Genomic DNA, 12,204 nt, shown 5'->3' on the forward strand with positions numbered 1-12,204 from the left:
CTGTTCTCTTACAATTCAATAATTTCTGCATCAACAGTCTTCTCTCTCTCTGTCAGAGCATGACTTCCATTCACTCTCCCATGCTCCTGTTCATGTTCATACATTTTCTTTTTCTTCTCTTTCACAATTTTATCTCTTCCTCTCATTCTCATGAAACTGTCCCTAGACTGTTATTCTGCTCTGTCATCTATTGTCATACTAATTTATTTTACTTTTTTCATTCTCTACACCTCTCTCTCTCTCTCTCCCTCTCTCCCTCTCCCTCTCCTGCAGAGCCACCACACTGGTCTAACATACATTCATAGCTGCTGAAGCAACCCATTTCAAAAGAAATTCTGTTGCCAAGACAGCAGATTTACTCTCAGCAAATATTATTGGGTGTAGTTACAGCACATTTAAGTGTGAAGTGATGTGGTTAAAATAACCCATTGTGATTTCTACCATTAATCAACATATGTCAACACATTCTAATTTAATATTAATAATTTTCTTTATTTATCACACATTATACATTTGCACATTTATTTTACACATTATACATACAGTGAAATTCTTCTTTTTCACATATCCCAGCTAGGCTGGGGTCAGAGTGCAGGGTCAGCCATGATATGGCACCCCTGGAGCAGATAGGGTCAAGGGCCTTGTTCAAGGGCCCAACAGTGGCATCTTGGCAGTGCTGGGGCTTGAACCCCCGAACTTCTGATCAGTAACCCAGAGCCTTAACCGCTGAGCTACCACTGCCCCCAATGTTCTGAGCTACCTTAATGTTCTATTAAACATTAAGCTTATACATTACATTAAAAGGCCATCATAAAGCCATGACCCCTAAACTCAACTTTGCACATAAATGAACGGGAGTTTTAATGTCTTTACCAACACAAAAAGGAGAGTCTGAAGCTTACTTTTCTTTGATCCTCAAATTCCCATAGCCTTTCATACTGTAAATGTGTTTTTGACGCATGGACTTTTTTTTTTTTTTTAAACTATCAATATTTTAGATTAAAATGTGTGTGTATAATGGAAAGTGTATATCTTAGGTCCTGAAACTGGTCACCAGTTCCAATGGTTTTTCATAATTTCCCTCAACATTTTAAATGATCCTGCATTGTGACAGATACATTTTTAAAAGAACATGTATGTGTGTATGTATGTATTTGTTCAATGTAGTCTTTCAATTATTAGTTATTAGTTGACACAGTTAGTTAATAAAAGCAGCAAGTATAATATTTAAATTTGATTAAAGAAGGGTCAAGGTTTTTTTTTTTTTTGGTTTTTTTATAGCATCATTTAGGGGTGTGTCCTTTAATAAAGGTTTTTTGTTTATACCAGTGAAAGGGGTAGTTCACCCAAAAATGAAAATTCTGTCATCATTTCACAATAACAAGTCGTTCCTACCCCTTATTTCTTTCTTTTTTCCATGTTAACTCAAAAGGAGATGTTAAGCAGTATGTTAGTCTGAGTCACCATTCACTTTCATTGCATCTTTTTTTGCAATGAACATGAATGGTCTACTTTTGTTTTCTATTAAAGAACTAAAGTCATACAGGTTTGGAGCATCACGAGGGAGAGAAAATGATTTTTGGGTGAACTATTTCTTTAACCAGACATTATTCACGGTTTGTTTTATGTTCTGTGCATTCAGTATGTGAAACAAACACTGCAAAACATTTTTTTATTTTTGTCTTGTTTTCCAGTAAAAATATCTAAACATTTTTAAAATAAGATACATTTATTTCACAAGCAAAATTGCCTCATTTATTTCATGTTGTTTTCACAGAAATCTAACTAAATTTAGTGAGATTTATGCCTAAAACAATAAAAAAAAAAACTATTTGTCAATGGGGTAAGAAAGAAAAAAATTCAAAGGAAAAACTAAATTAAAAAGTAAATACTACATTTTGTCAGACTTCTCTGAAAACAAGACTTATAATGTCTTAAGATCTTATTTTATATCTTATTTTGTTTGTCGAGAAAATGTATATTTTTTTTAAGACTATTTAGATATATTTACTGGATAACAAGACAAAAATGCAATTATATATATATATATATATATATATATATATATATATATATATATAATTATGATTTATTTATTTATTTATTTATTTTTTTTTTGCAGTGAAGGGTGTAGACAGTAAATTGACAGAAGAGCAAAGAGAAAAAAATCCAAGAAGAATTTAAGGGATCCATCAAAACCTGACACAAACTGACCGAGTATGTCTGGCATAGCAAGTTATTTGTATTTTTAATTTTAATTTTTTTTCACAAGGCAAGCATTCCAAGAGCTAGGCATCATGATAATATGATATAATTTAATAGTTGAATGATTGCTCATGATGAGCATGTTATTTATCATAAAGACGAATTTGAGCCATAGCTTAAATGATGGGAAAGCATAATTGATCTTTTCCTCAATCGCTGTCTCAAGGGAAAAATAATTTGCCCAGTCTTCCTAAGCCCAGGACTGGCAATCATTTTTGAGCAAATCAAAATTTGTATTATCCCTTGATTGCTTTAATTGGGTGTGAATCAAACGCCGACTAGAAAATAGCTGATAATTAGGCTACAGACTCATGATGAGGAAGAGGGCACAATAGCATAACAGAAGAGAGATTGGACATTATCTGAGGATGAGTTGGGGGAACCTAAGAATTTGGAGATTAAAGTGAAAAGAGAGAGGGATGGAGGGTTAAAGGAAACTGTCGGAGCGTAGAATGGTGTAGAATTTCTAGGGACAGTAATGGGTCGGGCATTAGGTTTCCAGTGCAATGTTAGGGATAAGGCTAGCCGCTTATTGCCACGTTCTGTGGTTGTGTGAAGGCTACAGAATGCCCACCATGTGCTTGGCTATTGTTCTGTGTCAGGTCTAATGTTACACCTGTGAGTGATGTGGCCTCTTCCTGGAAGACAGCCACAAACTCAGCTAGCAGGACTGACTCTCATCCCATCACATGCATTCTAAGCCAAATATAATACGCTTCTGCACATCACATCTGAAATATTACCATTAGTTCGTATTCAATGACCTTGCATGAGCATGATGCGTATTGTATTGTGCTGCTCATTGGTAAGCAAGTCAACACACATGAGCGTATGCGCCCTGACTGTTCCGGCCTATGGTAACAAATATGCTTGGACACAGCTAATGTGAATGTGACAGCTGACATTCCTTGTTGTAAATGTTACATAAGTGTGTTTGGGCGTGTGGGTATGCATGCTGCCTTGAGTCGAGTACCATGGAAGTGAAGATGGGAAGCTTGAGGATTGTTCCGGGTCCTCTGGCAAGTTCACCCCATTTTACAGACAGCTGTGATTGGGTGCTGGCCTATAAATATCAGCACCCTGGCACTGATTTACACCCTGTGGCCATCCACAGAGTCCCCAGGCACTGACCTTCAAGGTGCAATGCAAACACACAAAGACAAATCTGTCTCTTCCCATGTCAGCTTCTGCAGTTTACAGTAAATAAAGAAGCCCACAGAGAAATAAATCTATAATTAAAGTAGAAAGGTCACCTGTGCCCTACTACCTGTTGACTCTTGTCCTTTAGCCACTGGTGTCTCCTTCCCTGAAGTCAAACAATGGCTGAAGATAAGACTGGGACTAATTAACACCTAATTTATTTTGGTTCACTGGTGTGGACAAGTGAATTAATGTAAGGAGGAATGACTGCATCGGCATTAAAGTGTTATTATGGATCTGAGGGTGTTTACATTGCCGCATATGTGCGTATTTGTGTGACCCTTGGATAGAGTGCAGTGCAGACTATCGCAGGGCTATTTTGCATGCTGGGTGTGAGCTCAGGCTTACATTGTCTTTCTTCAGTGGGAGTTCGGCTACTGCGTCTGGAGCATATCCAAGAGTCTAGTAATTGCTCCATGCAGCTTCCATTTTAAATATTTAAAGTGTGCCTTACATGAATGACTGGTGGGTCAGGTGTCAAAAACAAGTTCATGGGCCCTTGCGGCAGAAAATGTCCCATAATGGCAAAACCTTTATCCTTGGTCTCAGGCCTCAGATGGGGACTGCACAGACACATGGTGAGGGAGTTGTTAGACACATGCTACATCAACTCTCAGGTCTCTCTCTCACACACAGATGGAGATGAGAGTCTCAGAAGTGAAGAAGGATGAGAGCTAATATAATGAAGATGTGTCGAGACAGCTCAGTTGAGGGGGAGTTAGTAGACGGGTGATCAGATTACTAAAATGATTCATTCAAAAATGCACACACACAGACGAAAGATAGAAATGACCTTTGTTTTTTATTTAATATAGTATGTTTTGCTTTTTAATTTTCAACATTGCACATAATTTCATTTCCATCACATCTCATATTGCTGCCTACAAAATTATATGCATGTAGAAAAATCCAGAAGATTAATGAATTTACCCCCAAACAAAAAGAAAAAGAAATGATACAGGGTGTCCAATATACCAAAAAAGAAAAAGTAAATAAATAAATAACACAAATACATCTTTAATCAGGATGCAAGTTTTCAAAAAACCAAAGCATCATGCAGAAAGAAAGGGCAAGCCCAACTAAAACTCACAACATCTGGTTATTTATTTAGTTATTTATTTACTTCCTTCAGGGGGATGATTCTATACATTTTCCTGCCATATGGATACGACCAAGCACTCACCAGTCTCCCTCTGCATGTTTGTTAGACAGCACAAGAGCTGACCTAACACACACCAACACACCTCTCATCGACAGGACTTTTGAAGTAAATATATTATCAGATATTAGATACATATTTTTGATCTATGTTTTCTTTGGATTTGCAGAAATGGCTGGCAAATGCTGTCCTTGCGTGTGATTGTTCCTTTAGCCACTTGTAGGGTACAGCGGTGTATGATCGACACAATAAGTAATCTGATCTGGTAACTGAAAGAGATCTTTTCCAGTCAGCAATGTTCTCCCGTGGTTTCATTACTGTATGGAGACATGGGTGAGTAGCCAAGCGATACACGGGTATCTCTGTCCATTACGACACTTTACAAAAGTGGAAAATGCTTATTCATGTTTCTTAAGAATCTAAGCTCACTGAAATTCATTAACAATATAGTCCATGCTATGATTAAAGCCACAACAAAATTTTATTGTTCAAACGTTACATCAAATATCACATTGGTGTACTAAGGTATTTTTAGGTACTCTATGCTTGCTATATTTTATGATACATTTCCAAGGATCCTCTTTGTTTTGACTGAATGTCTCTCATACAGTGGCTTGATTCAGACTGTTTTCCAATCAGACAGCAGAATTCATATTAGTAATATTGTGTGTTGCAGCTATTGAGTAAGCTTTTAGAGATTTCTCCTTTACATTATGTTCTCCTGTGTAAATTAAACAACAATAGTTAGCAGACCATTTGAATGAGCGAACTTAGATGTGAACAAAATAATCAATGAGAGGATGTGCTGATATGGTTTATCTCATTTAGCAGGTAATTCCCCTTTTTCACAGGGTAAAGCTCCCTCTTTTTCCAAACCCAGCTGACCAGTCAGCACTGGCAGAGCATCTCCATGGTAACAAAGTCTCCTCATGTTTGGCTGATAATTCTTGGCTGTTGACTCAGTGTAAAAAGAGCCATGCGCATCACACTGTGGATGTTAAGGAATGTTTGTTCTTGAATGTAAACCATTCCGATCCACTGCATGGAGCACAGAGCAATGTGTCGTAGTGACATCATAATATTACTATCACATATATACATATTAAAGTCACATGCAGTTCTACAACATGTGAAGTGACACAGTGCTCCATGTTTAGATGCTTCATGGTGCTGATTTGCCTGATGAACTTGTGTTCAATTTATGAAAAGTACTTAGCAAGTGGTCCTCTGCTAGAGAGACCAGTCAACTAACACACACGCTAAAAAAAGAGCGAAAGAGCTGAGGAGAGAGTCTGCGACTGGCAGGATCGGCTTCCACAAGGTCCACAAAAACCATTAGGAATCAGCAGAGCAAGAGAAAACAGGGCCTGGGACTTCAGAAAGCTAACAGTCAAAAAGTAGATCTGCCTAAAATGACGTGTGACCTTGAGGACACAATAAAATAGACATCTGCTTACGTACATACGTCATGTTTCATGTGCATCTAGTTTTGCTAGGTCTAAATCTCTTCAAGAAATAAAGGTCCAAACATAGAACAGAGACTTTTAGGGTTCGACTTTGGTTATATAATATTCAAGGCTAGATTTAAAAAAATAGATAGTACACTTCCATAGAACTTTGCATACAGATTAATTGAATGCATTTCCATGACAACAAAGCAGCTGGTTCGTTCTATAAATTGTTTGTGTTTATATTCTATAAGTTCATACAGACCACAAGTCTTTTATCCCTTATTCAAATTCTGACATGTCTATCCAGACTAGATTTCAACAGATAACGATACAGAAGAGAGAGAGAGAGAGACAGACTCTGTCTGACAGACAGACAGAGAGAGAAAGTGAAGAAAACAGTGTGCATAAGATCCAGTCTGCATGCTTGGTTGCATGTCAGATAGGCAGGGAAGGAGAGAAAAAGACAGGCAGAGTGTTAGAGAAAGGAAAAGGAGTGGGAGATGAAAAGAGATCTAGAGACAGGGAGTACTGTGGGGCAGTTGTTTCAGAGAGAGTATCATCTCTTTCAGTTGTGTCTCCTTATGTTTTTTTCACCACCTTTGTCTCACAACAGAAAGACTATTTGTTAACTGGGAATATGATGTGTGGCCATATAATTTGCAGTCTTCTGTTGGAGGGCACTAGAGGGTATTGCAAAAGGGGGAACTGAACTGCACTACCAAAATTCCCAGTTCACAACAGCATAGCATTTTAATACACATTCGGAGCGCTACAGTGCTCTCTTTTATTCCTATTGCAATAAATCGACTAGTAATATTTATAAACCAAACTCTGTAGAGGTTGGCCAAAATTGCACATCACTGATATGTAATGTGGATGCAGCAGACGCAGCTCACCATCTGAGCATTGGGCATCAGTCCAGTAATGCACTGACTCACATGAACATCAACCAGCTGTCCACCGAACCTGATGGTACCCATAATTCAACCCCTTCTGCTTTGTCATTTATCTGCACCTTGTTGACCACAAAACAAGCAAACATACTGTACAGGCCCATTTCACATGACTATTACTAATGTTTAACTCCTCTGAGTGTTACAAAACTTTTAGGATTTTGATAACAAGGACACGGCTACTCTAATGGTTCTTGATTATTCAGCCTGATCTCATGAAAATAACGTGACTGTGGCTACATTTTCTTTCTTTTCAAAATGACATTACATGGATCATGACATATAGGTTTAAACTTAAACCCAATCGATAGTGTAATAAACACATGTGAGATGAAAAAAGCAACTGAAGCAACCATGTCATTTTGTGATGCTTTTATGTTAATTTTGGCTCATGTGTCTACTCTTCTTGACTTGTACCCAGAAGAGCAAATGCAACTATCTCTCAGTTGAGATACAGTGCTTTGATACACTTGTAAATGTATTTATTTTTTTATGTAATGCAAACGTTACAATGTATCACCTTACAAATCATGCGCTATAAACCTTGTTCACAATAGCACCATGTTTAATTTTTAACATAAATGACAGCTGTGGGGGACAGACATACAGTCTCTTCATTGGCACCCACTGCATTAAGTTGTATAAAGCTCCTAGATCACATCTAGTTTTTCAAAACTCATATTTTCTGGAGTTTTTTTGTCTATGAAAATGTCTTGTAAAGATGTTTTTTTTTTTCAATGTTATGTCAGCGGAATGATCCAATACATTAAACAACATTACAACCCCTTGAGGAGTCTATCTCTTACAGCCTTGTTGTCATTCCCGTCAAAAATTAAAGATTAAATACTGTGAATAAGGTCTTGATAAGTATTTTGATATCATTAGATAAAATTGTGCGAGGAGAAGAGCGAAAAGTGTTTATGAACTGATAATCTGCAGTTTTACTCCTGATTTGTGTAAATGTGAATAAAAGTTATTGTTCTCCTCCTGTTAAGTGTTCATTCACCAGGAAACTGCTGTGATATGTAGAACGAGCCATGTCTAAATCATTTTGCAAAAATGTAGGTACAGTAACAATTGCATGAGACCAGGTTGGAGAATTGATGTCTTTTAGTCTGGCAATGAGGAGGACATGATTTAGACCCTGCAATCATACTGTAAATGTGTGACCCTGCAAAGGCGTCCAAACTGACATCATTGACACTGCTGCTGAATTTTCAGTTCCAGCTGGCAGTCTTTTGGTTTAGGAAAAGAAAAAAGAAAAAGAAAAAGAAAATGGACAAAACTAGATGGAAGAGGCTGCCACAGACAGTAAGCTTTCTCTTCACTTATATGTAACACCTTTTACCAGGTCTACCGAACAAAAACAAGTGGCAATATTACACCCAAACAAATATTTCTCTGGTATAAGAAAATATTCACATTTGTTTCTTGCAAGACACTGATTCACTTGTAAAGAGGAAAATTAAATATGTCAAGCTTTTTTAAGAAGTCTCCTGCTGCAGGTTCCTCTACATAGAGATGTAGTGTACTGTGTCTTTAAGGCATTTATTGGGGCGGGTCCTAAACAGTTATTGACACCTGGCTTGACGATGGATTTCCTGCCTTGCAGCTTGTTGGAGAGGTTGCAGTGTCCATTCTCATCTGATGTCCAGCCGTGGCTTCAATGACACCTGCGGCAACAGGTCTGACCCATCCACTGACTGTCAGTCACGCCGATTCCCCTCTGTAGGAGTCCAAAGGCTGACGGAAAAGTCTCTCATAGGCAAGACTCACAACACTGTAAGCAAGCAGAAAAGGAAAGAACAGTTTTAGATTACTTGCATATAAATACATTTTATGATGGAAATTTTCTATCATCAGATTTTACTGGTTTCCAATTCAACAACTCTGCACCCACCATCTTTCCAGCCCCAAAAGTCCTCTGCCTGGCATGGTATCAAATTAAAGTAACAGTTTCCTCAGTGATGTAATTACGGCGTAACTATCGGGTAGTTGACTTTACATTTACAGTGAAGTGCAGTGCCAAGTGGCACACATGGTTACAGAAGCTTGTTCTGCCTTGCACATGAACCCTGATGGTTTTTCACTGTCAAGAACAACACGGCTAATAAGAGTTGATTTCAGCTCATATCATGCGATAGATTTTCCCTTCAACACAAAAGCATACTTGTATATCAACACATTTAAAAAGAACAAGAAAACACTTTCTGGAACAATAGTTGACTTTAAAAGCCAACTGAACATGAGTAGAGTTTGAGCAGTGAGAAATTGCTACTAAGAGCACCTTTAACGCAAGGGGTCCAGGGAAACACCATCAGATCATCTTTAAAACGGCCTTGTTTCAAAGCTTAGGTCACTGCAAAAAAGGCCACAATCAGCAACAGTTGGTGCATACAATTGTAGGGCTTTACTGGTTGTTTAGATCAGGGTTACTATCAGAAATAATTAATAATTATTTCTGTAGTTATTAATCAATATTTAAATTAATTAATTGGATCTAACTCATTAAAACCTCATATGGGACTCCAGTAAATGTAGTGTGCTACGTTTAGGAGCAAGTTTGGTTATTAGCAATAATTAATAATTATCAAAGATAATTATTAATTATTAAAATCAATAGAACATTGATGAGAATCAATGTTAGCTTTTTTTAATCCTTTAAATCAACAGTTATCAAAGATAATCGTTAATTGTTAACGTCGATGAAACATTAAAATTAACACTAGCTTATTGATCATTCAAATTCAATCAAAGATAATTATCAGTTATCAAAAATCAATAGAATATTAATAAGGATTAACATTGACGGGGCACCACCCTGAAATCAGGGACTAATAACCGAATATTAAAACAGTCTCAATATTAGATTGTTTTCTTAGGAAAATCGACATCCGAAGAATATCGATTTTCGGGAAAAAAAACAATGAATGAAGGTTTGAATTCGAGCACTGACATCCCGTCAGCATGACACAGGTGTATGCAAAACAAACCAAAACACTTCTCTTTGTAATATAAACAAAGTTTATTTATGCAGTAATATCAATTAATAATTAATACAATGCAGTCAATAAACTTCCGATTTACAACTACAAACTAAACAGTGATATGATTAGATATGGAAATAAAAATAATTCTATAACACAAGGTGTGTGTGTGACAGTGTGTGTGTGTGTGTGTCAGTGTGGTTAGTGAGAGAGAGAGAGAGAGAGAGAGAGAGAGGATTAAGTGACAGCCCGAAAGCTGATTTCGCGATAGCTGGAGATGAAGCAGCCGTGTTCATCACTCAGAGACGCGGTTTTACGAGCGGGGCTCGTAAAAGTCCCTTGTTATTTGACTCTTTAATGGATGAACTCAGTTGCTGTCTCACCCGCGATGGCGAAAATGCACAACAGTCCAGTTTGGTTGGACTACAATACAGCAAAACAAATTTGTGATAATTAATACCCTGAGTATTAATAATTAGCGGACATGGCGGTCCGTAAACTGTACAAGCAAAAATCCTTGAAACACAAGAATAACACACTATAATATTCTATCTCTGCCCAGACGTAAACCTCTTACTTGAATCGCATGAGGACACAGGTAGAATGTGTTTTCCTCCGTCCTTTAACTTTGACCCGGTTTCTTGAGGCTCGTGTGATGACTAGAGCCGTTTCCTCGCGCTGTCGGCGGCCGGTACGGCTGTTGATTCTCAGAGGGCGGTACGGCTGTTGATTCTCGGCGGGCTGGCGGAGAACTCAGAAATGTCGACTTGATTGAAGATGGAAGAGAAATCTTTAATCTCTTCACTTCTGTAGGCCAACGGATGAAGATGCGAATTGCTCGGCGGTCTCCTTCGGATCCGTTAGAGTGTTTGGTTGAACACAGAGTAATCTCAACTCGTCCAGCGAGATGGAGATTGTATGGCTACAGTTTCAAGTCGGACATTACTTCCTTATGCCACGAGGTTACACCGGAGAGCAGCAAAAAGCTACGTCCGTATTCGGTGAACGAAGTAGCCGGAAGCAACTTTGGAAGCATTTTCAGAATTATTTGAAGTCCGGATGATGTCATGTTCGAGGGACGTTCTGTTGTGTGCCTCATCCAATAGGAGTTGAGTGCTCGATCCTTTAGTGGGCAAGGCTTCATGGATCTGTAGTCTGTTTAGGACTCCCTTTGTTTGATTTTGGCGCGATTTTATCAGTAAGATTTATGACTTAGAAGGAGGGGGCTTGAGGAATGTTTTTTATGACTGTTAGGCCTGCCTTTGTCTTCTATCTGAATACATGAGGCCCAACACAATAATACCTGTAATGTAAGGAAAATCAACAGAGATGGCCATTGTCAAGCTGCTGTTGGCCATGTCATGTACCATTGTTGCCAGACATTATGGAGTAAGCTGTCCTATGAACATTCAAAATAACTCCAGAGAAGATTTCTGCAGGCCAGCAGAACAGAGTAGCACCAGAAGCCTCTGCCTGCCAGTGGGAACTTTGTCAAGCCCTTTCGCAGAAACAGGAAAACATCCCACAATAACGTTTCTCACTGGCATTAAGCAGTCACTCAGGACACCGAAGGACTGTAATAATGACTATTGATAATGTTCACAGTTACTAATGTTATTATTATGTTTTTTTTTTTCATTATTTTCATTTTTTATTCCAGCGAAGAGTGAAACTGCATTATGGTGTCTTTACTTTTTCCAGTGTGGAAGTAGTGAAGACTTTTTTTCAATACAGCTGAAATGAAGTCCTCATGATGTGTGTTGACTTATAGGGAGAATAAAAACTATTCTTTTTTTTTTTTTAAAGTTAACGGAGGGAATGAGAAAATCAACAGATACATTTGAAGTCATGTGACTCCCTATCAACCCTGAAAAGGTTAACATAAAAATTAGCTTCATGTGGTAACATCTAATTTAACTGGTTTTATTCATGTTAAAAAGATTATTTAACATCACTGAATCAACCTGAATACATTAGGTAACACCAACAAAACCATTCCATTAAATTCCATTAAACCGCAGGTTACCACTTTTTACAGTGCAATTTGATAGTCACAAGCTATGGCAATACATAAAGTTGAACTGAAAAGTGACTTTTTACACAAATATTATAATAAAATAAGTATATCAATAACCTCAGTGGATTTTAAGGCACCAAAAAAATTCAGAAGCTACTTTCCCTTAGAATTG

At 37.7% G+C, this 12,204-nt stretch overlaps 1 protein-coding gene across 2 annotated transcripts in view; it reads right to left on the reverse strand.

Moving 5' to 3' along the window:
- kcna4 (potassium voltage-gated channel, shaker-related subfamily, member 4) overlaps positions 1-12,204 on the reverse strand; it is a 124,775-nt gene that overhangs the window by 70,415 nt on the left and 42,156 nt on the right. The window contains exon 2 of one of the 2 annotated variants that reach the window (XM_051702603.1): positions 3,956-8,808. The exons of the other annotated variant lie outside the window; for it this stretch is intronic. The gene's annotated coding sequence lies outside the window, so the exon portion shown is untranslated. Of the gene's footprint in view, positions 1-3,955; positions 8,809-12,204 lie in introns of those variants that run through there. 2 annotated transcript variants of the gene reach the window in all.

The sequence above is a fragment of the Myxocyprinus asiaticus genome, chromosome 1 (genome assembly GCF_019703515.2).
Source record: "Myxocyprinus asiaticus isolate MX2 ecotype Aquarium Trade chromosome 1, UBuf_Myxa_2, whole genome shotgun sequence".
In the NCBI taxonomy this organism is placed as follows: domain Eukaryota; kingdom Metazoa; phylum Chordata; class Actinopteri; order Cypriniformes; family Catostomidae; genus Myxocyprinus; species Myxocyprinus asiaticus.